Raw genomic sequence first — 27,734 nt, 5'->3', positions numbered from 1 at the left:
ACCCTAGAGAGAGAGAGAGAGAGAGAGAGAGAGAGAGAGAGAGAGAGAGAGAGAGAGAGAGAGAGAGAGAGAGAGAGATGAAAAGGAGGGCACGTAATTCGAACGGAAACATGAAAGAGATTGAGAAATTATAAGAACAGGTTAAAGTTGTAATTACCATTATAGCCTTATGAACTTTTACAAGTTACACTTTAGTACCTATAGTTTTAGAATTTACATAAATGACCCGTTTGATAATAACCTCATATATGAATATTTAGATGGTCTGGATCCGTTCTCGCGTTCTCAACCTTTTAAGTTTTCTCATTTGATCCTACTCCTATATATATATATATATATATATATATATATATATATATATATATATATATATATATATATATAGAGAGAGAGAGAGAGAGAGAGAGAGTTATGATTTAAGAAGTTTAGTATCATTTTTTTTCATCAGAATTGTGTATCAGTTTTGCATCAAAAATTAGTTTTACACATCAGTTTTCTAGCCATACCAACTAAACATATATCCATGAATGTATAACCTCACAATGCACTTCTTCTGCATCGACAACTTGTATATTTCCAACTGAGCATATATTTGCGAATACACAAGTCCTGATACGTGATTTACACATCGCCTACTTGTAAAATCACCGATCTGTTCTCAAAACCGTAAGGCTACCTACGAAATGCACTCTATCATAAGGATAACTATGAAAAAGTCTCAATACACATAGATTTAATATTTTCTCTACAAAAACTCATTTTTTTAAATCATAAACAAAGGTATCGTAAATTTTATAAAAGATGATAAATGTGCTGGGTTTTAAGGATACTTAAACAACATTACAGGGACAACCAAAACAACAATTGAATCCTCAATAGGCCCGAAAAACTAATGTATGAACAACCTATCAATTACAACTTGATTATGAAAGAATACATACCTTTTAGGGTTCTTAAAAAACCAATATAGATCCTTGATTGATTGATGAGAGCTCAAGAGTCCAACATATAACTCCTCTTTTGTAGTCGCACCCAAGGAACTCAGATTAGCAACATCCGCCAATAAACCATGTAACGAACACCATGAATGAAGCTCAACAAATCCGAATCTGCTGGAACAACAGGTACCACATCGTGGAAATGAAGCTACATCGACGTGGTGTCGTGATTTTGAGAGTTACGGGAATGAATAGGTAGGACATAATTTCTCTTAGGGTTTTAAGTAAAAATCATCATCATATTTTGTCCAAAGGCCTCTCTATTTATAAGGAAGGACAGAAAACCCTACAAGATAATTATATAGTCATCTAATAATTATCCATATAAATGGTAATTATCTGACTGCTTAATTATCTTCTTTTTATCCTTTAGAATATTCCAGAACTTCTAGGTTTCATTTAATTAGTTCAATACTGTTAATTAATTAACAAATCAAGTCCCTATAATATTGCTTATTTTTGTCCTTGCGTGTAACCCAAAAAGACCCTACTATTAATGGTAATATTCATAATTTTTCTAACTATGTTGGGAAATGGGCACCATTCTCCATCACTCTTACTTACTTGCATAAGTTTCCAACATTATATGGTTTAATATTATCTAGTAATGAGTAGAGAGCATACAGTCAAATGTACCTGCCATACTCACAACATAAATTCGAGATATATCCCATAGATAAGTGATCATATATATATATTCATTTGTTTTTCAAGATATCTATATGAATGTGAGACATGGATATAGTCAATCTCAAACGTTCAAGATTTTGTTTCCTAAAATCGACTTGTGTCAACCAAAATCAAACTGCATAATTGATCTATCAATTCAGTCTGAGCACGACCACACATTTTAATTTAACACCAAATCATTAAGGGGCTCAAAGATATCGATTCAAACTATTTAAAGAAGAAGTGAAAAAATAAAATTTGACTACATATATTTCACCTATTCCTCATGTCATATCTCGTCAAACCCTGTATGAATGCCATTTACGAACAACGTTAGGGAGAAACCAAGACACAACAGATTATAGGAAAAAATGTCATGCATCTCCATTTGAAGAATATATGATATTACCAACTTATAACTACTTGTGACAGAATCCATGAAGTAATCTATAAGTGCGGGTTACTCCAATACCTTAAAATCTCCATTTAAAGTACTCATGAGTACTGGTCGCAAGCTTTGATATGTTCATCCCCATGAACAATCTACCAACGCTTCATGACAATCTTAAATCATTACTTACTTCCAGGAGTAGGACTGATTGTGAAAGTTTGATTAAATCAATATCTGTAAGTAGTTCTAAACATGAAAAATTGGAACACAGTGATGTCCTAAATGAAATGACCGCTCTGTCAAATATTAAGTTCTCCACTTAATAATTGCCAGTTCAAATAGAAATTATACTGCTTCAGTTCCCAAATTAAACAAACTAAACTAAAAGTGCCCAGGTTAATATATGCAAGTCTAATGACCTTAGATCTTTATGGGAATATTAACCTTAGTTAGTGACTTTAATTTCAAGGAGTGAATCGACAAGATTATCTTTAGTTATGATGTCCTCATAATCGTGAATGTACTTACTGAGTATTTACCATGTGATCTTATGTGACTTAGGATCTTTACTCAAGGTAAAATCACCTTTTAGTCATAAGAAACTTCAAGAGAACCATCAATGATTGAATACAACACTAATGTTACAGATGATTTTCTTTAATGCCATTTTTTGTATTTGCAATGCAATATACTCTAAGCTTATTATCAAATCCATGTAGGTGTATTACTTGGTACTCTTCCAAGCTAATACTTTATTATTTATTAATAGCATGAACTCCGACTGCTAAATGGAAACGTCCCTATTGGTAAGGAACTCACCATTAATGTATATTTTTCATTGATTTCTTCCATAGTAACAAAGATGATCTATTTCATCCTTTTAGGATTCCAAAGAATATTCTTGATTCTTTATTTGTTAATTATAGCCAAAATGGTCTTATACGACTTGTCATGCACAAGGCATACGAGTCATTATGTATCTCAAGTTTCCTCAAGATTCCAAGTATTTGGCTTAAATCAATAATTCACTTAAATCTATCTCCATAGACTTTAAGCATGCTTTCTTGTTCCTCCCACGTGTTTCAGTGCGAGACAATTCCTAAGCTATGTAGAGCTTTTACACTTAACAAAGTTAGGACATCGTTTCCTATTTTAATACAAGGGACAACATTGCTCCCACTAGCCTCAACATTTATATGGACTATCTTTTGTTTTTCGTAATTCAACTTTTGAACTTCTTATTGAAGCAAATGATCCAAGCATGAGATGCTTGTTAGAATCCATTAATGAACTTCTCAAGCCTACATATCTTTCACAACCCATTTTCGTTTGAATATATGTGTGTTCCTATCTATGCTTGTCATCTTTTGAAGATCTACAAATAGTATATGGTTTTAACACCGAGTGTTGGACCAATTCATGGAATGGATCTCATTCCCCATAGTTTCCTCCAGTTTTGGCTTATTGGCCCTTCCATAGCTTTCAATATACGATAGAATCTGATCGCAATCTATCTGTATCTCATTTCCCATATGACATGAAGTCAATGAGGTTCATGACATCTTCTATTAGATGTATATGGGAGAGGTAAAGGGATGTCGTTTTTCTTAATAGGTTTCAACCTCTAGTTAAGTGCTAATGTTTTAGGATCTTCGTTAATTTATTCTTGAGTCTTATCAATACCAATGTGGCTCCCACTAGATCTTATGGATATCAACTATCTCTTTTGTCACACCCCCAAACCAAGGATGGCGGAAACGTCCGGGGGTGGAGGACTTCATGTATAGTATCATAACAACAAATGCAATAGTGATTTAAGCAAACACAACCAACATATATATAATTGAAAAAGTTACATCATTGTATGAATTACATGTTTCAAAATCAATTACAATATGTTGACAAAATATGAAATGTTTTGACGCCTTAACGTCCCATCCTCAAAATGCTCTTGATTTCCTGTTTAGTGATTTCTTGAGAATACAAGTTGTTTTGAAAAATGTCAACACAAAGGTTGGTGAGTTCATAAGAGATTTAGAGAAGTAAACCCTTTTTCCTTGTAAAAGCGTTAGAATATGTATCCAGAAAATCCAATATTTTCTTTACAAAAGCTATGTGGTCCTAAATCCCAAGACCAAAAATGAACAAGTATTTTACATACTTAATGATATAACCATGGTTTTAAATCGGCATAAAACCCTTTTTGATTATAAAAATTCCCGTAAACTTTATGAGTTGTTAACTTCCTAAGTGAGTCGCATACTATGACTGAATGAACCTGCCATGACGTTTCTCAGGCGTCGCGAAACTGATATGACATTTGTCACCACAGACCTGCCGGTCTAGCTGTTGCATGCAGCTCAGGTGTGGGGTGTCTAACCCAATATAGATCTATACACAACTATCACGTTCTCCCTACAAGAGACTCTGGATATAGCTACCAAGAATTTAAGTCCCGTACTCGGACGTACGGAAAGAGAATGTCTCACAATTTAAGTTAACAAGTTTACGTGTGGTGTGTGTGAATGTAAAACCTTTTTGTATGAATGTACCCTTTTTGTATGAGTGTGTTATGTGATGAATCATAAACTATACCTATTATAGTTTATCAAAACAAGGGCAAAAGTGGTAATGTACATAAACTATACTTAACATAGTTTATTCAAATGTTTGTATGTAATAGATGGACTTTGATTATAACAGATTGTTATTTCTATGCTTTGTCTAGAAAAATCCATTTGTTAACTGATGTATGTCTACATACTAAGACAATATTGTCATATATTGCAATAACATATAATCACATAAAGATATACACCTTGCTCAACATGTTACAAGGTGAAATGATATTGATAGCATTTTTCTGTTATTAATATTTTCATTTGCTGCTCTTAGAAAATTTATAGAAAAATCATCAAAGGTCCAAATCAGAATCCGTAAATTCTGAGAGTTTGTAAAATGAGTCTAGTTTATTCATAATTTTTATTATGAGTTTTAATGAACTCTAACTTGTGTGAACAAATCCATAATCACAGACTGGTCCGGATTGGTGTTTGAAATGATAGGCAGTTTTGAAAAAATCACCATAAATTGTAGAAAAATCGTATGGAGATGTGCAAGTAGTCATTTTAAAGCTAAGAAATGGAACTACTTACACCTAAAACAGTTTTGTAAACAAAAATGTTTAAGTTGTCCAAAACAGTCCGTGAATGGAGTCTAATTTTTCTGATGAAGGCTGTTAGGAAAATTTAGTTTTGTTCTTGGTGTTTTCTTTGTATTCTCCCCCTAAAAACTTGATAAACATGAAAATGTAGGGGTATGAACTCACCTTAAGTGATTTCAGTAGATGATTGTTGAAGAATGGAAGTGTTTAACTCAAGAACACTTGGAGATGCCTTGAAGATTTTCGAGAATCTAACATCATAGTTATGGAGTTTGTGTAAGCAATCAATGATTTGAGTAGAATGAAGTGCAATAATCACAAGGAAGATGAATTATACTTACCAAGAGTGGAAGAACACTTGATGATCAGCCTTGGGATCTCAAATTAGAGAGAAAAGTTTGAGGGAAAAGTTGGAGTTGGATCTTTGGTGAAATGAGAGTAATTGAAAGAAAATGAGGAGAGAGGTTGAGTGACCAGCCCTAAAAATGTGGGGATGGCTTGTGAGAGAGGTAAAAAGTACAAGGAAGTGACAAGGTATGGTGGGGAGGAGTGTGGGTTAGGCATGGAGTGGGTATGGGGTTGCTTGTGTTATAAAATAAAGGAAAGTCAACACTCTACCTTTGTACTTCACCTACTCCCTTTTGGATAAGGTTTTATCCTTAAAACGTGATTAATCATTAATTAATGGGTCTTATATGTTAAAATAAAGTTTTGGGTGAAAATCCCGTGTTAAAACAATTAAAAACGGGCCTAAAATGCGAAATTAGTCGAAAACCAGGAGAAAAAGGACTTCCAGCGAGACCTCTCGGTCCTAGGCCGAGGTTCGGTCCCTAGTGATGCCGAGCCGGAGGTGAGATGGGGCGAACCAGAAGCGAGAAGCGAAGGCGAGGGCTCGGTCCGAAGCAGTTAGAAGCGAACTAGACCGAAGGAACCATGGAGCGAAATGGACCGAGGCTTCGGGTCTTGTGCGAGGTTCGGGCCCGAGAGGACCCTTCGGGTTCGGTTCAGCAGCCTTCGGCTCAGAAGAGTTCGGTCCCTTAAGAGGACTTTCGGGTCCTAAGAGGGGTTTCGGTTCCTAAGAGGAGTTTCGGCTCCTTAAGTCCGTTTTTCGCGTAGACTTCTGTTTTTGGGCAGTTTTCGCCAAATTCGAGGGTCGGGATGCCCCGAGTGATTATAGAAAGTTGAGAGAGATTTGACATACTTAGAGAGATTTGGGAGAGATTTCACATTCTTGGAGAGATTTCTCATACAAAGAGATATTTGGGAGAGATTTCACATACTTGGAGAGATTTGACATACTTAGAGAGATTTGGGAGAGATTTCACATTCTTAGAGAGATTTAGGAGAGATTTCACATTCTTGGAGAGATTTCTCATACAAAGAGATATTTGGGAGAGATTTCAGATACTTAGAGAGATTTGGGAGAGATTTCACATTCTTGGAGAGATTTCTCATACAAAGAGATATTTGGGAGAGATTTCACATACTTAGAGAGATTTGGGAGAGATTTGACATTTTTAGAGAGATTTGGGCAATAGAGAGAGATAGAGTGAAAACGGCTGAGAGTGGTTTCATGTGTGACAATAGTGAGTGTTTGGCTCCTCAACGCAAGGTCCGTGAACCCCGTTGAGCCATGTTTTAGGATCTTACACACTCCCGATGAGTATGCAACATTGTTTCATTGTTTTTGTTCATTGTTTAGCACTAAGGTTAAGAAAAATTAAACACACTAATTTTTCCAAGTGATGTTTTCTCATTAAGATAGTGAGTTATACAGTAATTACACAACACAAACCCTGATATACAAGGTTTAATTGAGTTGACCGGTTTGACTCGTTGACTTTGTTCGGCTTAGACTTGACCCGAATTTGACTATTGTCACATCTTTTGAAAGACTTCCCTTAGAGTGACTAATGCTTTGTTCTTAGAAGGTTTCCAAAACATAGTTGGGGTGTCCTACGAGATAACTCATATGATAGAGCCTTTGATAAAACTTTTTTAGTTTTTACAAGACCAAGGACTTTTGTAACACTTATTCATGGTTTAATCCATGAACTATTTGTTAAGCACAATTCGCCAGATCGGTTACAAATCAAACAATGACGTGTTCCTTTATCCAACTATATTGCTTATGGCAATACTTGGATTGATAGGAATTGTGAAACAGTTTCATAATTCCATTAGATAATTGTTAACCTTTTGATCAAGATTCTTATTATCCTATTGGATATCCTTTTGCCCAATTGAATCTTAATTTCGTTTTGTGATCAATCTGAATGGACAATTAGCGTGAACTAATTCCAACAAATGATAGCATCACGAAGTGATGTGTTCATCATTTACCTTGATATTATAATATATGTATCATTAAAATATTTTTGGTCTAATGACTTCCATAATTCTATCTAATTGAATATTTGGTGATGTGCTACTCATTTACATATTCAAGATGATGATCTAAACATATTTTAGATCAACATGCATAGTGGTTATTCTGAATGACCAATTAGTGTAAACTAATTCCAACATATACTCTATCACTATATGGTGTTACTGTCATCATTCTTGACAAATAAGATTTGCATTTATTATTAGGCTTAGGGTAAAATGATTTCTAAAATCCGATCCAACTGGATGTGTGCAATGCAACTCCTATGCATATGTCCAAGAAGATGATTCCATAGATGCATTTAATCCAACAACGAATCTACATTGAACTATTGTTACTATACTAGTTTCAACGATTTCATGACTTAATTTTAAATAATAAAACATATGAAATGTTCTATATCTAAATAAGTTAGAACTTTCTTACAAAACATTATATAAAAAATTTCAACCATAAGACCATAGACTTAACATTTAAGAGAATGAGTCATCTTACGATCCTAAGGATAGTAAAGGGACTCAATTCGATGTCCTTGATGCTAATCACTTCTCTATTTTATAGTCTATTACTTCATTTTGGTCATCGAACATTCTTGAAAATGTTAGTACTCATCCTTTAGTAAAACAATCAAGGATTTGAAGTAATATTCCGATGGTGTCATGGATTCAGTATTCTGATTATAGGTTAAAAACTTGGAAGAATGATTTTACTCTTGATCTTTAAAATTAGTAGTGGGGCCTTATTATCGATGATCAATTAGCATATACCTTACTTCAATAATATTCTTATTTGACGTGCTGGAAAACCACCTACACACAACGCCATAAAGAACATATGACAAGGCATAGTTTCCATGGGAAGTATAAGATTCACATTTTATATAAAACAAGATTTTGTTTTAATACTTATAATGTTAATACTTTTAACAAGCAAAGTATCCTATCAAACCCTTTCGGTAACTCTACTCGGAAAACACAAGATGATGGTGAGGCTGGGGAGCAATAAATGCCACTTAAGAGCCGACCTCATTAAGAATCAAAGAAACATCCTTAAATCATCCTTTTAGCATTTGGAATAGGCGAGCTTAGTTGTGGTGAGACTAAATATTCTTTTAAACATGCGAGGATAAAATGTTCATATTTCAATGTCATATATATATATATATATATATATATATATATATATATATATATATGAGTATAATTACACTAAACGACCCAATTTTCAACACAAACTTTTCATTTTTATTTATTCAAATTCATCAGAGTATAATTACATTAAGCAAAAACATGTTGCGAATGCGTGTGTGTACAGTCGAACCTTGCCCTTTTCATAGATTTATGAAGTACCTGAAAAACATTTGTATTCAATTGGATAAGCATGAAGCTTAGTGAGTTCCCCAAAATACCAAATACCACAATACATATACCTGCATACAGACAATAACTCACGATCTGCCAATAAAATGTGTATCTTAGACTACGCGGGCCTATAGGCTCACAACCTCTTCAACTGTTCCGCCTTATGTAACACCCGATTGAAGATATTTTCATTTTGACCCTTTTTGTGTAATTATTTTGCAATTTTGGTCCTTAGGGCATTATTATAAATTTTAGGAGAAGCGTGCGTATGCTGGGCATACATCTTGTATGTTGGGCGTACGTAATCAGGGGACAAACCCTAATTTTAGGGTTTGGACTATATTTAAGCAACCTTATACCCAAGGTTTTCTCCTTAATAGCCTTCATAGCCTCTTTTGAATCCTATTTCGAAACCTAGCTCATCTAGAGAGATTTAACCCCATTTGTGTGTGTTTTGGTGTGTGTTGGTGTAACTTCAAGAAGAAGAAGCTTGGTAGAGGAGCATTGGTCAATGAAGAGCTTGTAGATCCAAATTCCATTCATCATTTCCAGCTTCATAAAGGTATAAATCTTTGACCTTGCTCATTCTATGATTAGATCTAGATCTAGTAGGGTTTTGGTTACTTTTTGGTCCTATGAATGAGATCTAGAAGGAATTTACCGCTCTAGAAGTTATGAGTTGCTCATCTTGATGTTTATGAGATCCCTAGTTCATAAAGTTATCATGTTGATGTTTGAGGATAAACTATGCATGAGTATATGTCTATTTGGTGAAACTAGGATGCTAAATCTTAGGTTTGGGTCCATTCAAGCCATGCAAAGGCACCAAGTTAGTGACTTTATGGATTAAGATGTTCCCTAAGGATGGGATCTAAAATTTGGACATTTGTTCTTAAGCAATAAGGACTTAATGGATATAGTGGTTGAAGGGGGCATACGAATGCGTATGCTGCGCGTACGCGTCTGGATCCCCGACTCTGTATAGAAACCTAGTACACCGGGCGTACGAGGGGAACGCTTAGCATTCGCGACCTGGTCATGGGATTTGGTGTTGGGCAGCCTTTGGACTTTAGGGTTTTGGGCCCTTGTTGGGCCACAAGTCTTTCTGCTTGTGTGTCACTATTAGGGCTTGGGCCTTCTTGGATTTGGGCCCATATTGGGCTTTGAGTGCCCCGTAGGAATTGGGCTTATGTGCCATTAAGTTTAGGCCTAGAATTTTGGGCCGATTGAGGGAAGGGTAAAATGGTCTTTTACCCTGAGGGTCAGGATTACTTGATTAAAGTCCCAATTATGGTTTATGACCTAATTATTAATTAAGGTTTTATTTGATTGGTTAGTGTGGGGATTTTCCAGTTCAGCAACCCGAGCATCTATTTGACTGATAGCAGATTGAAGCTAGTTTGCTCTCTATATTGTATGACACTAGGGATTGTATGTGCTTGTAGTCTTTATGACTCCTGCTGTATGTGATGGGTGCATGTGTGCCTGTTTTCTATATGTATGTGGGGTGAAATAGACCCGATACAACCTTGTACTGACATATGAATTGAAATAGACTCAGGGGTGAAATAGAACCGGGGGTGAAATAGACCCGGTACAGCCTTGGGCCGACATATGATTTGCAATAGACTCGGGGATGAAAATAGACCCAGTACGTCCTTGACCTGACATATATAGGTGGTATGAAGGATTTTGTGGAACTCACTAAGCTTTGTGCTATGGTTTTCAATTTATGTTTCAGGTACTTCCGTTCGAAAGGGAAGGGCTCGGGATGATCATATTGCACACACCATGATTTTCCGCTTATTTGACTATGATGTACTTTTAGGATGTTTTTTTGAATACTTTATTGTTTTGTTAAACATGTTTGGTTGATAGTTATTTAATATAAAAAGAAAATGTTTGGTTTTGAGTTTTGGGAAGTTACAAGTTGGTATCAGAGCATTGGTTTGAGGGATTCGGGCATACTCTTGAGTGTGTATGAACTCAAACTGATGGTTTGATAGATTTTTCACAAAAGAAATGTTTTAATTAAAGGATTTTCTAATAAAAGAAAGGGGTGCGGTGCAAGAAATCAACCGAGCTCAAGTAAGTTTTCCCAAAATACCCATACATGTTCTATGTGAAATGCTTTGAATTATGAATTTGTGAACCGTATGCTAGATAGGGCTAATGATCTGCCCATAACTGCATGAAAGAATGCTAGGAGAGATGCCTTTGTGTGCCTATTATATGAGCTTATAGAATTTCATGCTAGTATTGGACCAGTTATCTGATAGGATGGTCTATTTAAGTGATGTGCTATTCGGGTTATTCAATGCTCGAATGCTGCTTGCTTTGTGATTTTAGGAATTTCCATTAATATCAGCTAACTATTAAGCGAATGTGTTAAGTTGCATAATGCTGAGATTAGATAATTTTAGAGGGTTAGGTGTTACTCTATTACAAAACGCTTGTTTGAGTACAACCGTTGTAGTGTGAGACCTTTCAGTTGAAGAATTATCTAGTGTCAATATTATATAATTACATTCATGAGGTAGTTAGATGATATTAGAAGGAGTTCCTTTTGCAGCTGATGGCGGAGAGTGGTTTGATGGTGACCTGTGAGAGCCTAGGAGATGCTTTAGAGCTGCGAGCATTTTGCTATGCGATTGGATATTTTGATTGTTAAAAAAGTAACTTGGAGGATTGATTCTTGAGGAAAGTACAAATACATGTGGAAGGTAGTATGGGCCCGTAATACTGGAAGCAGAGGATCTGAACTCAAGTCAAGGAAAGTCACGATGATACCAGGAAACATGTAGAATGTGGAATTCTTCGAGTATATTCTAATGGTTTATATGGTTTGTTTTCAGTATGGTGGTTACAAGAGGAGATTTTGGTACCGGTGATGGTTTGGGTTTGGGATTTGGGTCCAGGTTCATGGATGATCAGATGCGGGAGTTCATTTCATCATAGATTACCCGCAATATTCTTGAGCAGACTCCTGTGATCTTTGGTACGATCAAGGAGGGTATTATGGAGATTCTAGATGAGTACTTGGGTGCTTTTTGTTCTGATATGGTGGCGATGATGGGAGCCCACTCTTTGAATTTTCGAGAGTTTCGGGCATGTGGGGCACTGGAGTTCTTCGGGAAGAAGGACCCGATTGGGATCAGATGTTGGTTAGCGGATGTCACAAACACCTTCCATACTAGCTATTTCCCCGAGCGGGCAAATTTCATACTTGCATCCTGTCTTTTGAAAGACAGAGCTCGAGATTGGTGGGAGGAGGTTGGACACCCCTTGGGAGGTGAGGCGGTTGAGTTGGTGACTTGGGAGGATTTTTTGACGAGGTTTCAGGCTGAGTTTGCACCTGTAATGATGGGTTTTGAGCATTCTAACACTCCTATGGTGTACATGCAACCCTAGAAACCTTGGATCTATGTTTTACTATGATACATGAAAATTTGATTTTCTAAGGTTCATAACCTAACTATCATGGCATGGAGAACTTTGAAACATAAAAGCTAGTAGAGTTACATACCTTTTTGATAGTGGTTGATTGCTTGGAGTTTGAGAGCCTAGCACCAATAATGTGGATGCCTCAAATGGAAGTCACAAATCACCACAAACCTTGGAAACTTGAGAGAATAGTAGAACACTTCTTGAAATCGGCCCACCCTTGTTCTTACACACAACTAGTGCCATTTCAAGTGCCAAGGACTCATTTATATAGTGTGGTGGATTAGGGTTACATCCATGTAAACCCTAATACCCATGACCTTTCATTTCCATGAGATCCATGGGTTAAAGCTCCATGGACTTACCATGCAAGCCTAGCCCATTCTAAATAAGCATTAGCCCACACTATATAAATACAAAAGTCCATATTTAATTAGTTACACTTTTGATCACTAAATTAATTTTGGATCAAGACTAATTAAATAATATTGATATTGCCATATTTATACACATTTTAGGCAATATTTATTTACATTTTTATTAATATTTTGGTTATTTGCATAGAATTATGATACTTATAAGGATAAATTGTAATTTGCAGCCAAAGTAAGGCATTTTCGAAGTAAGGGACCAAAATTGACAATATTTGGAACTTTAGAGGATTGAAGAAAGGAAGAACGAAGAAGTCAGCAAAAGACATACTCACGACGTGAATAATTCATGATTCATGCCGTGAGTGGAGAATTCTAGAAGATATGCATGCGGGTGAAAGAGTCCTTGCCGAACAGGCTTATCCCATATTCACGACGTGAATCCTTATGGTTCACGACATGAACTCGGGAAATCAGAAAACTATAAATTCCCTTTCCCATTACGACTTGGAGAGTTTTTTGGCTGATTAGAAGGTTACCTGAAGACGATTTTGAGCAGAAAAAGAGTTCTGGAAAAGGCTTTCAACATCAAAAGGAGTAAAGGTTCATAATTAGTTAATTAGTTTGATAGTGATGAACATGTTTGATAATTTGATTTGTTTTTGCTTACTTGTTACTATGAGTAGCTGAATTTAGCAGCTCTTGTCTAGATAAAAATTACATTGCAGGAATTTAAAAAAAAAAAAAAATTACGTTGCTAGCGCCAGGAATTTTTATATTATACTTTAAGCTCAAAAACTAAAACTTTAAAAGTATAAGTATTACTTAGAACACACCTTTTTATTAAAATACTGCGGAAGCTTTTGATACAATGGTAGTGGTGGTGATTGTAGGTGAATGGATTCGATGATCTCAAACTTAGAACTTATGCCCTTATATAGATGGGCTTACAAACTATTGGACAAGAATAAAAACGTAAGCGATGACGTTTAAACAAGGGCCATTATTTTATTTGTTACATGTGGCCGACAATCTTGATAATTATAAAGATATTTTAAACAAGTGGTGGGGACTTCTTGATGACTTTTGAACATCCAAACAACTCAACTTTTGAAAGCCCGTGATATGTGAAATAATTTCACATACGGCCCCTTCTAGCTTTTGGATAAAGGTATGGATCCATGGGACGATTCAATTTTATCATTTTTAGACAATAATCATCCCACCCGGGGTCGACAATGAAAATTGAATCATCATCACTGTTGTCACTATCTTCTAGAAATCCTTTGCTGTTGTAGTGGCATTTGTTTTCTTTTTGGGTATTGTCTTGGACTTCTATGGGCTTAGATATTATTGCGGCCCAATCGTTGTGCGAGGGCTTCCAGTTCGATGACGATTTTTCGGGCCTCTTTGTTTTGGATTCGAACATCTTCCTTTTGGCCAGACCAATGGTTGTCTCTTGTTGATTTTCCAAAGCAGACTTGGGCTTTGCACTGTATGATTGCTTGTAGATTTCACATTGCTTTGATTGCTTCTTTTGCTGCTGATAATTCGATATCTTGGGCGACTGATCTCCATGCATCAGATTTATCCATTCCGATTGGGGTTTGATTGGTTCTAAGCTGGTATTGTCTGTACAATGCTCCTGGTTCTTCCAGTGTGAAGATTGTTTTAGTAAAGATTCTTGGGAGTGGTTGAAAGTATTCATGGTTTCTTCGCAAGTAATCTTCATATTCTTCTGAGAGGCAGAATGGGATTGTAGAACTTCCCCCACTGAGTAAAGGGCTGATGCTGCTAACCGTTTCATTTCTCCTGTGCATTCTTCAAAACAAAGGTTAACAAGTCTTGAGAGAGAATCAGCTAGTGTATTATGTTTCCCTTCTATATGCTCTATGTTAATCTTGACACCTGTTCCTGTGACTGCATCTGTGAACTTTATCCACCTAACCCTTAAGGATTTGTTGCTATTAGCTTTGTTGTAAAAGCTAATAATGGCTTGGCAATTTGTCCTTAAAGTGATTTCTTGTTTATCAAGGTAGTAGATTTTTAGTTTCTCCAGAGTGTTGATGCAGGCATTGATTTCAACATCAATTGTGGATTGGGTTGTTGAGAACTTGCCACTTGCATGTGCACAAATCTTCTCTGAGCTTCTTGGTTCTTCCTTTTTGTTCTTCCATTTGACTATACCTCCCCATCCTTCCATGCATCCGTCTGTTTCTAGGATGATATAAGCATATTCAGGTGGTATCTCAAGGTCTGGGAGATTCTGAACTTGCATCTTGATCCTTTTGATTAACTCATAATCAGAGGGCTTCAATCTTTTGTCTCCATGAGCATTTGTCTTTTCGTATAGTGGCCTTAATAATATCCCAAGTTTTGGGATATGATTACGAGCATAGTTAAGGATTCCTAAGAATGACCTCAACCCTTTCTTGGTCTTTAATTCTTCTTCGTTGAAGTTCACAATCTTCTTTATGATGTGCGGTTGCAACCTTATGGTTCCTTCTCCTATGATTACTCCCAGAAAATCTATTGTTGGGACTGCTGTCTTCATCATTGTTGGAGATAGGACTAGGCCATTATTCTCACATATTTGCAACATTTTCTCCAAGTGCTTTGCATGATCTTTTTCGTTTTTTGAGAAAACCAGTATATCATTAATATATACTGCGATAAATGATTCTGTACCTCTGAAGCATTTATCCATTTTTCGTTGGAACACTGCTGGGGCATTCTTCAAACCAAATGGCATAACTAGCCATTCATAAAGTCCTCCAGGTACTAAGGATGATGTCCATGGTATTGATTCTTCATCCATGGCGACTTGATGGAACCCTGATTTGAGATCAAATTTTGAGAATATTTTTGCACCTCCTATTCTCTTGATGATCATATTTATGCCTGGTAAGGAGTATTGGTCCTTGTATGTGTTGTCATTCAAGGATTTATAATTAAAAAACATTCTTTCTTTCTTTTTGACCTCCTTTCCTGTTACAGGATCAATTGTTGTTCCTGAGTTTACGATCATTGCCATCGTTCTGTGTCTGCTTTTTCTTGGACGAATAGCACCAATCTTGAGTAAACTATCAACATGTATTCTGAACGAGTCTTCCATTGCTGGTGTCACATGTTTTAGCAGTTGATCTTCAATTCTAATGTCTGGATTAATAATATCCAGTTTACAAAGCTCACTATTCTTCTTCCAATGATTTAATGGTTCTTCTCCGATGTATCCTTGGAGCTTTAACCTATCAATGACAGGTTGAAACCGTTCTAGGAATGCATTGTTACTTTGTCTGTTGAAATAAATAGATTCATTTATTTCAAAGAAATCTTCTTCACTAATTTCAAGCTCAGTGATGGCAACTTCAGCAACCTCAGATTGCTCTGAAGTTTTGATCTTGGTAACCTTCTTATAAATAGTTATCTCATCACCTTCTATACGAATTCCTCCTTTCATGGACCTTAGGAAGTTGGTTCCTATCAGCATTTCAATGCCATTGTGCCATACATATCAAATGCATATATAAGGGGAATTTTGAACTTGTTTCCCTCGATGAGAAAAAAGCCTTGCTTTATTTTGTGAGTTGCCTGCTGTCTTGAATTTAAACCATTAAAGAAAACACTGTGGTTTAAAGGTTCAAGTGCTTCTTCTGGAACAACCTTCTTGTTTATGCAGCATGCTGATGCTCCTATGTCTATTATTACGCCGATCCCGAATGCTGGGCAATTAGAAGTTGCGAAACTTTGGGTATGGTAAATTGTCATCATCTTCTTTGGAAAGATGAAGAATTGTATGGTCCTCACCATGTTTCGCTGCGAATGGGTTATCCCATTCAGACTCTGATCTTTGTGTGGCGAGTTGGTCATCCCATTGTGGCAACTATTCATCAAGAAAATCTTGTTGGTTTTTTGAAAATTCTTCTTGTAGGACAAGGACCTTTCCACCACTTCTTTCATCATCATCCCAGTTACTTGTTTTGTCCATAATTGTCACTTTTCCTGGGGTAATTTCATCATCTAGGAATTCATCTCCCCAGCCAGTTGCTGTAATTTCTTCTATTGAAGTTGTGCTTACTGAGGTATCGTACTTGACATAATAGTCCCATTTTCCAGATGGTTCACCAAGAGTTGACCATTTATGTTTTGATCGTCTTGGCTTATTGGAACGTCTTGCTATGTTTAGTGGCTCATTCTCCAAGATCCTTGCTTCATCCAGACATTCTTCACAGAAACATATATCACAGGGGATATGTTTTGTCTGAGGTGTTTGAAAATATACTCCTATAAAATGCTCTTCATCTTCGTCGATATGATCGTTACCTAGTACTTCTCGATCATTCTGGTCAACAAAGTATCTTGCTGTTTGGGGGGTTCGATGATATCTTTCAAGTTGGAGACTTAATGATTTGTTAAGCCTTTCATGTACTGCTACTCTTGATGGTACACTTACTGATGTTTGCTAAGATGGCTTTAGATTCCAACTCATTCATTCAAGCTCTTCTATACTCCTTCTTTCACCAGAAATTGCCGTGATGCCATTTGTTGTGAGATGGTCCACAACATTTTCTACATTATATTGGAATCCCATATAGCTAGTGTTTGAAATCCTACCTGTTATGGCTATTGTGATCAAAAGATTACTTTCGCCTCCTTGCTAAGTTTCGTACCCATGAGTTTGTATGGCAACTTCTACATGATTATGGAAGTCCTCGATACTTAGAACTATATCAGGGAACATGTAGACTAGCTGCGTTCCCGCAGAGAGGTCGACTTCCATAGTTCCAATGATTTGTCGACTATCTTCCCATCTAGTGTCTTGAAGGACAACTAGAGCATTTGTTCCCGCACTTCTCCTGTGGAGTGCATGTAGCCTGATCATGAATATTCCTAGGTGAATATGTTGGAGCCCTGAAGTCCTCAAGTTTTGGTAGCTTTCTTGATTACACAGCCGAAGGTTAACTTGATTTTCTCCAACACATAGGATTCTTTGCTCAGAGTAGTGTTCATAGACTCTATATCTTGTAGTACTTCTATTGTTTGAATAAAGTACCTCTGCTGGAACAAGATTTGCCCTTCTCTCTCTTGATATTTCAAGTTGTCTTTCTGGATCTACAACAGACTCCAAGGTGTGATTATAGTTGTTTATTCCAAATACTCTTCTTGTTGCCCTAGCTTCTTGATATCTATTTCGGGTCATTTGTCGATAACCACAAATTTGATCTTCTTGAGTTGGGAGTTCTGTAATTACGTTGCTAGCGCCAGGAATTTTTATATTATACTTAAAGCTGAAAAACTAAAACTTTAAAAGTATAAGTATTACTTAGAACACACCTTTTTATTAAAATACCGCGGAAGCTTTTGATACAATGGTAGTGGTGGTGATTGTAGGTGAATGGATTCGATGATCTCAAACTTATAACTTATACCCTTATATAGATGGGCTTACAAACTATTGGACAAGAATAAAAACGTAAGTGATGACATTTAAACAAGGGCCATTATTTTATTTGTTACATGTGGCCGAAAATCTTGATGATTATAAAGATATTTTAAACAAGTGGTGGGGACTTCTTGATGACTTTTGAACATCCAAACAACTCAACTTTTGAAAACCCGTGATATGTGAAATAGTTTCACATACGGGCCCTTCTAGCTTTGGATAAAGGTATGGATCCATGGGACGATTCAATTTTATCGGATTTAGACAATAATCATCCCACCCGGGGTATAAGTATTACTTAGAACACACCTTTTTATTAAAATACTACAGAAGCTTTTGATACAATGGTAGTGGTGGTGATTGTAGGTGAATGGATTCGATGATCTCAAACTTAGAACTGATGCCCTTATATAGATGGACTTACAAACTATTGGACAAGAATAAAAACGTAAGCGATGACGTTTAAATAAGGGCCATTATTTTATTTGTTACATGTGGCCGGCAATCTTGATAATTATAAAGATATTTTAAACAAGTGGTGGGGACTTCTTGATGACTTTTGAACATCCAAACACTAGATGAAGCTTCTGAATTATGTTTTAGCTTAATGACTATTGAATTTGATTAGTTGGTAAATTGCTTGTGTTTGATTATCATTACCTAGCATGTTATTTTAGTTTCTTAGTTGCTTAAATTCATGTTCTATGTAGCTTAGTAACCATTAAATTACATGAAATTGAAACCTAGTGAATTAGTGAACATTGAATTGCTAGAGCTAGGATCGACCAAAATCTTAGATAAGTGATAAAAGTAACTAATTTAGCTGTGTTAGAGAACATAATTTATGACCATAATTGTGTTTGCTTAGATATATCCTACATAGCTCACCTTTAATTAATAACTAATTCTGTGTTTTGCTTATGTGTGACCATACAAGGTAGTTCATGAATTGGTAAAAAGATTAGTAAATTTGGACTTGAATTGCTAATTACATAATAATTGGTGACGAACTTTGATAATCCATAATTATTAGCTAAACATAAATAAAGAAGTGGATTCAAACTAGACAGGAGTGTTTTTTAATTAATTGATTAAATTCTGTGACTTAAGTTCGTCTGGTCTTGCAAAATCAGATAAAACCCCCTCTTTGCTCTAAAATTAGGTTAATTTAATAGTAGATAAATTAATTACTCAAAACCATTCCCTGAGATCGACACCCAACTTACCCAACTATTCTATAGTTTTGACTAGGTACACTGCCTAGGTGCAATAGTTAGTTAAGGTAGTTAGGTTATAAATAATAAAATTAGGTGTAGCTATTTTCACGCATCAAGTTTTTGGTAGCGTTGTCAGGGAACGAATTAGTTAATTATTAGTTTGTTTGCTTTAAATTAATCGATCCTTTTTGTAGGGTAAAACCTGCAAAAAGTTATTTTTCTATTTTTTTTTTCTGCATTACAGGACTCACGATGTGAATCCTTATAGTTCACGACGTGAGAACTGAAGTTCTTAGTTTTATTTACTTTATTTTGTCTTTCTTAGTTTAGTTTTACATTTTTATTTTTTTGTTTTATTTCAGGAGTTCATGACCAGAGGCTCTAACACCCCTTTGGTGCCAACACTTGAAGATCCCGAGTCTGCAATCCACAAAAAGAAGGATAAGGATGTGAAATAAGATCAAACACCAAAGAAGACACCTTTACAAGAATTCAAGTCAGTGTTCTCAAAGGAGGGGAAGAAAACAGGGGAGTCAAGTTCATCTTCGAAGAGCAAGAGCAAGCTTGAAAACTTAGATCAAATACCCATCCAAACTGAGTCCGAATACGATACCGAGCCTGAATTTGAATTACATACAAGTGAAAACGAGAACGAGCAAAGGAACAAGATGGCGAACATTGAAGAAATGTCCATGGGAGGTTACAGAAAGAGAATCCAAGATGATGTTGGTCTAGGCTTAGTACAACCTGCCATTCCTGCCACTGCCGCATTTGAGCTGAAAGGACATATCCTTTCTGCACTAATGGATATCCCATTCTATGGAAAAGATCATGAGGTTGCATTCAAAAACTTGAATGAAGTGAATGACATTGCTGATTACTTTAATGTCCCGAATGTTAACAGAGATACTGTCTTGCTAAGGATGCTTCCCGTTACCTTTTCAGGAGCTGCAAAGGATTGGTTAAAAGAACTTCCACCCGGTACAATCACTACTTCGGCTCAAATGCGTGAGCAGTTTCTAGACCAATTATGTCCACCATCTAAGATAGCTAAACTTAAGAAGGCAATAGCTAATTTTGAGCAAAACCCGGGGGAGTCACTTTACGAAGCATGGGAGCGTTATAAAGGGTTGTTAAGGAATTGTCCTCAAGATGACCTTAACATTCAACAAGAAGTGTCCATATTCTATGACGGGGTAAATGTGATAACAAGACAACTCCTTGATTCTCAAGGACCGCTTACAAAGAAAAATCCGGGTGAAGTCAAGGAATTAGTTGAAGAATTTGCAAAACATTCTCATGAATACCACAATCCAAGGAATGAAAGTGTGAAAGGAGTTGGGGGTGCACAAACTGAAGAGCTGGCTGCTGTGATGGCAATGCTTAACACTATGGATAGGAGATTGACCCAAATAGACCAATCAGTTCATGCAATTCGAGTTGGTTACAAGAGATGTAGTGGACCACATTTGACAAAAGATTGCAATATGGATGAAGATGGAAACAAGAAAGCTCAAGTTTTCTATTCGAGTGGAGACAAATACGATGAATATTGGAGAAAACCAAAGAAGGAGTGGCTGCCTTACGATGAATACAAGAAGCAAAAAGAAGAGAAATTTAGGAAAACTGGCCGGGGCGTCTACCAAAGAGAGCAACCACCAGCTGAGAAGAAATTTGATCTAGAGACCATGTTAATGAAGTTTATGGAAGCTTCAGAAAAAAGGCATGATGCTACTGATACTTAAATAGAGGATCAAAGAACTATGATGAAGAATCATCATGCTATGATGATTGACCAACAATCATTATTAAAAATTCAGCAAGCTTCCATCAATAGCCTTGAAGTTCAACTTGGTCAACTTACTACTTTGGTAAATAAAAGATTTCTCCACAAATTCCTGAAAAGAAGACCCAATCTCACGTCATGGCCATTGATACTGAAGAAGAGGCGATTTCTGAATTCCTAGAAGCTTTAGAAGTAGAGCCAAAGCCATCTAAACCAAAGCCTAAGAAGACAAAGCTCGAAAATGAAGAATCTGCTGGAATACCCAGTTCACGTCGTGAGCTCGCTACGCTCACATCGTGGGCTCAGTCTGAACAAAAAAAATCGTATCTGTTCCAGCTTATACACCGCCTTTGCCATTCCTGTGATAACCCGATATTTCAACTCTTTGTAACGACCAAAATGGGTCAAGTATTGTAACCACTTCTGAATAATAAAAATTTACTTTCATAATAAAATGTACAAATAAGTTCTATTTAATTTCCTTCTATGATTAAATGTCTTTGAACCATGATCGTACGTGAAAAGAACGCCCAAATCCGACTTCATATAGCGAAGTTATGATTTTTCCAAGTTCGGCTTAGCAACAGATAGCTAAAAACTCGAATCGAAGATCGAGCGACTTTTGGCCAGAATGACCTAAACGAGAATCGAAGGTCTCGACAATGGTATTCCAGCAGTAAAAAGTCTAGCAAAAACCGACATCAGATAAAGAAGTTATGAATTTTCTAAGAAATTCCTTAAACGCGATGGATTTTTAATAAATAATAAAAAAATAATTTTGGAATTTGCCGACGGAGTCTAAACGAAAGTTGTAGAGCGTAGTCTCACCTACGCGAGGATATAAAGACCATCGAAAACGGAGTTCGTATGAAGAAGATATGAATTTTTGAAGTTTATTAAATAAATTAATTATTTATTTAATTCAAAATTCGGATATTATCCGAAGGGGAGTCAGCATCCTCCTCCGAGGTACGCGCTGCGTACCCCTGTATGCCCCGCGTAACTGAGAGGATTGGCCTCTGATCGTCCACGTCGCGCTATCCGAAGAAACCGACCCATCCGACCCGTCCGAAGCCCTGACCCGTCCGACCCGACGTCCCATCCGACCCGGCGTCCCATCCGACCCGCGTACCCAGCAACCCGTCCCATCCGAACCGAGGCAGTCGAAGCTTCGGTCATGCATGACGTACGCGTATGCGCTGCGTACGAACGTACGCCCCGCGTACCGAGGCAGACCAGCCTTACTATAAATAGGATGCGAGGGTTTCCAAAGAAAGGGTTCATTTCTCTTCTCTCTCTCTCTCAACTTTGCCTCGTTTTCCGTGTCCGTTCAAACCCGAAGCTCTGGTCTTTTTGGCTCAAGTCCTGAAGGTCGATTTTACTCCCGAGATTCCCGAGAATCCCGAGGAAAAATCCGTTTCCCGAGACGAAACTCTGCCCGGTTTTCCATCTCGCTATCTCCAAAACTTTCAAGTGAGTTTCATACCCCTTAATCAACCATTTTAATTATTCTAAATACTTTTATATGCTTTTAAGGGGGGGATTACAAGTAAAACACATGAGTATTATCGTGTGTTACATAAAGAAACTGTTTTATATACTGTTATATATTCAAATCACATGCGATTTATAAACATTTAAAGGAACTTTATATATATATATATATATATATATATATATATATATATATATATATATATATATATATATATATATATATATATATATATATATATATATATAACATATGTCACAAAAGCATTTTACCTTTTAAAATATAATGTTGTTGTAATGCATGTATAAACTAAACTGTTCTTAGATTTTTCTTGTCTATCCTAGACTCTACACCAAAAATCTATACTTTCATAAACAAGTGATTCCTTTTCTCAATATTTCTAAACAAACAAGACACGCTTTTTTTTGGAAACTATAATAGGTATAGTTTTACGAACAGATTTCTAACTCTTATGTACTAGAAACACATATTTCAAGAAGTTTACTTTCGTATACAAGAACAAACGTAACATTTTAACAAGTAGATCTGTTTTTATACCACAGATTTGTGAGACACTAACTTCATGTACGTTCGAGTACACATTTCAAGTCCTGTATTATATACCAGAATCCCTTGGAGGGGGAGCATGGTGTTTGTGTATAGACCTATACGGGCTTGACAACCCGCGCCCTGACTGTTAGCTGCAGTCCACCGTTTGGGGTGACAAACATCATAACATTCCAATGCCTGAAGAACGTTGTGTATAGGCATTCAGAGTCAATAGTATGGTTATAAAACTCACAAGGGGTATTAAAAATGCATTGATTTACAAGGTTTTCAAACTCATTGGTTATTTTACATTTACATAAATTTTGGAAACAAACATTGGTCTTGAGTGAAGGCTGTTGGAATAGTGTCTAAGGCTGTAACTATATCCGGTTGTGCATGGTCCTTTTGGGTTGCCTTCACCATAGCAACTTGATAGGATGATTTATTGAGAGAGAATAAATATTATTAATATATTATGAGAATAATATAATGAATAATATATTTGTTATTTGATTAATATAAGTCATAGAATTAATTAGAATTAATTTGGTGACTTAAAGAGATTAATCAAATAAAGGGGTATAAACTGTCAATTGTTTGATAGTTAAGCTTTTGATTGTAAATCCATTTGGATATGGCATGGACGAATTCTAAGAGGTTTAGGATAGCTAAAATCGTCCATATCATTATCTAGGAATGGATTTGGATAGCCTTAAGAGAAGATTATCTGATAGGGACTTATCTGTAATCCTTAAGGAGTCTACAAGTATAAATAGACCCCATGGCTGATGGAATTCGACACTTGACCTTAAGAAAGGAACCTCTGGTCCAAATTCCTCCCCTCTCCTCTCTCCCAAATTATCCTTCTTGCTTTGGTGTTTGTAAGCCATTAGAGGAGTGACATTTGTGACTTTAGAAGCTCCAAGACCTCAAGATCAACAAGGAACTCAAAGGTATGATTCTAGATCTGTTTCAATGTTCTTATTTAACCTAATTAGCAATTAGAAGTCTTGGATTCAAAGCATGTTTATTAGAAAGCCTAGATCCGAGCATTAGGGTTTTGCATGCGCACATAGGAAAGTTCTTATGGCTAAAACCCATCAGTGGTATCAGAGCCTAGCTTGGTTTTCTGTAAATTGTTGCTTGATTAACTGAAACAAACCTGCAAAATTCGATTTTTGGTTTCTGAGTCATGGACTCGGCGAGTCTCAAAGTGGACTCGGCGAGTAGGCCTGACTCGGCGAGTCCCTTTGTGCACTCGGCGAGTCCAGGCGTCAGGAATGGCCAGATTCGGGATTTCTTTATGTTTATCTTATCTTAACTTACCATAAACTAATTAGATCAACATTAATTCGTTTTTATGATAAATATAACTATTATCTTGATCTAGTTAAAGGTAATTATCAACTAATTAAATATTTAATTTCCTTATATGATAATTAAATAATTATTTTGATTATTTTGGTAATTATCTTAAAAAGAAATCTTGAATAAATCAAATATAGATAATTAGGATATTAATTGTTAATTGGAATTATTTGTTATTTGATCCTCCGTGTTTTAAATGTTTAAAACCTACCCTCATGTTTTGAAATTTACTTTTGTGATTAAAAGTTTTAATTTAGACAACTTAAATTTCAAACCCTAGATTTTAAAAGTTTTAAAATACAACCCTATACTAATATGATATTACTAGAATAATATATATATATGTATAACTAAATGCTAGTCTTACCGTTAGTAGGCCTCATTCACGAAGCCAATCTATAAGGTGGGTATAAGGTTGCGGCCTATAAAATGGCGCTTAATGGGTGTACACTCACACCCACCGCTTGCTTGATTGGTGAAGGGTCGTTAGCCGAACGGGTAGGATAGGGCAACCTCATCCTCTCATTAAAAGTATAATAAGAAATATAAAGTAACTACACATTATTTTAAAAATTTCCCAATCCTAGTTACTTTAGGAAAAGTGAATTGATGCAATCCCATGAAATTACACTTTGCACCTTGCTAAGATGTTAGTGGAGCGCGTGTGGTTTACCGGCACACTAATTGGTTCTAAGCGAAGGTGGCAAAGGGTGATTCATTGTTTATCATAGTTCGATGGAGCGTGTGTGGTTTACCGGCACATCGAATAGATGATCGTTACAATGAAGGCACCATGTGAATTTGCATGGTAATTCACACCCGCTTTGTGATCCTCGGCATCCCAGTCACGAACAAGAGGGGCATATCGAGATTTAAACATGCCATTGACTAGTTTCAATGAATCTCATCCGAACCTAGGAATTCTCAAAAACACTTAGGACTAATAGTTTAGGTTTTCGTGGTGGAGAATTAGTGAATCGTCATTCACTTACCTTCAATTTATTTACATGTTAGATTACGGCATCCCTCTTCTAGTATGTAAATGTTATTGTTGGGTCCTAGCCCTAATTTTTCTTATTGGGTGATAATTAGGGATTCATATTCTAATCTATCTTTGTCCTTTTCTAAATGTAGATGTCGAACGCAAAAAACGCTGCTGCTAGTTCCTTCACATTGATGAGCCTTTGCCAAAAGGTCACCTTCGATGGAACGAACTTTAGCGAATGGATAAGATACATTCGCACCATTGCTCGCTATGAGGACAAAGAGTATGTCCTTGATGAGAAGCTCGAGAAAATCAACACCGAAATCGCTACTCCAGCTGAAATCACCGCCTTTGAAACTCATGAGCGAGATGCAACGAAGGTACATTGCATCATGATCGCCACCATGAACTCCGAATTCCAAAAAGTCCTACGAGGACATGTACCCGTACGAGATGCATCAAGACTTATTGGAGAGGTACCACCAAAACGCGAGACAAGAGAGGTACGAGATTTTCACTAACATGATTTCCGCTAAGATGGGTCATGGAGAATCTCTTACCGTGCACTTGCAAAAGATGCAAAGATATGTCGACCGCCTTCGCAAGTTAAATGTTGACTTCGGTGAAGATTTGGCGATCGACATGGTGCTTCACTCTTTGCCTCCGATGTACAACCAATTTAGGATGACCTACCACATGAACAAAGAAGAGGTCACCCTAAGCAAACTCCAAGGTCTCTTGAGGGTTGCCGAGAGCAACTTCAAAGACAAGTCAGTTGCACCTACTCCCAATCCGCCCGCTGCTCCTGTCTTGGCTATTGGACAAGGGAAGGGAAAGAAGAGGAAAGCTTCATCGAAGAACCATCGCAAGGTGAAAGCCCGAGATGGTGCCTCTACTAGTGGGACCAAAGTTGATCCTGCTAAGCCCTGCTCTAACCCGAAGGAGGCAGAGTGCCACCACTGCCACAAGATAGGACATTGGAAGAGAAGCTGCCCGGATTACCTGCAAGCAATCAAAGAAGGGAAGATCAAGCCATCTTTCGCAGGTATATACACAATCAAATCTAACGATTCTAATCATGCTATTTCTTGGGTCCTTGATACCGGTTGTGGTTATCACATTTGTTCTAATGTGCAGGGACTAAGAAGAAGTAGGGATGTGGAGCAAGGAAGGATCAATCTAATCATGGGGAACAGAAGATCGTCGCTTGTGACCAAGATTGGAGTGTATTCCTTAGTGCTTAGGAATAGTTTAGTTTTAGATTTGAACAATTGTTGCTATTCGCCAGAAATGGCAAGAAACATTATTTCATTTCATGGTTTATATAGACAAGGATTTAGATTTTCTTTTAATAATGAGAATGGTTCTATTTTGGCTTATCTAAATGGTGTCTTTTACTTTGAAGCTATACCATGTAATGGAATATATGAAACCGTTATGATTGTTGATAACTTAGGAAATGATGTTTTGAATATTGATTCTTCCACTAGTGTGGATAAAGCATCCTTGTGGCATTGTCGTCTTGGACATGTCAACAAGAAACGCATAGCCCAACTCCAAAAGGATGGAGTGTTAGAGTCATTCGACCTTAGGGAAGATGACACATGCGAGTCTTGTTTACTTGGAAAAATGACTAAGTCGCCCTTCACGAGTACTTGTGAAAGGGGCGAAGGTCTATTGGACCTAATACATACCGATGTATGTGGACCGTTTAGATCAAACACGAAGGATGGGAACCGCTTCTATGTGACTTTTACCGATGACTATAGTAGATATGGGTATATCTACTTAATCAAGCAAAAGTCAGACACCTTTGAAAAGTTCAAAGAGTTCAAGAATGAAGTGGAGAATCAATTGGGCAGGAAAATCAAGATGCTTCGATCCGATCGAGGAGGAGAGTACCTAAGTCTTGAATTCCACGATTATCTCAAGGAGTGTGGAATAGTTTCGCAATTGACGCCTCCTAGGACACCGCAGTTGAATGGTGTGGCAGAAAGGCGTAATCGAACCTTATTGGATATGGTTCGCTCTATGATGAGTCGTGCTTCACTACCAATCTCTTTTTGGGGGTATGCCTTAGAGACTGCCGCCCATATCCTTAACCG

At 36.7% G+C, this 27,734-nt stretch overlaps 1 non-coding gene across 1 annotated transcript; it reads right to left on the bottom strand.

The window, feature by feature from the left end:
• Nucleotides 1-20,498: 20,498 nt before the first annotated feature.
• LOC111917543 (small nucleolar RNA R71) lies at nucleotides 20,499-20,605 on the bottom strand. The gene has a single exon (XR_002858931.1). It is a non-coding gene; the product is annotated as a small nucleolar RNA R71 (small nucleolar RNA).
• Nucleotides 20,606-27,734: the final 7,129 nt, after the last annotated feature.

The sequence above is a fragment of the Lactuca sativa genome, chromosome 5 (assembly GCF_002870075.4).
Source record: "Lactuca sativa cultivar Salinas chromosome 5, Lsat_Salinas_v11, whole genome shotgun sequence".
Classification (NCBI taxonomy): Eukaryota; Viridiplantae; Streptophyta; class Magnoliopsida; order Asterales; family Asteraceae; genus Lactuca; species Lactuca sativa.
The sequence above is the reverse complement of the archived record's forward strand: the minus strand, read 5'-3'. Positions and strand labels throughout refer to the sequence as shown.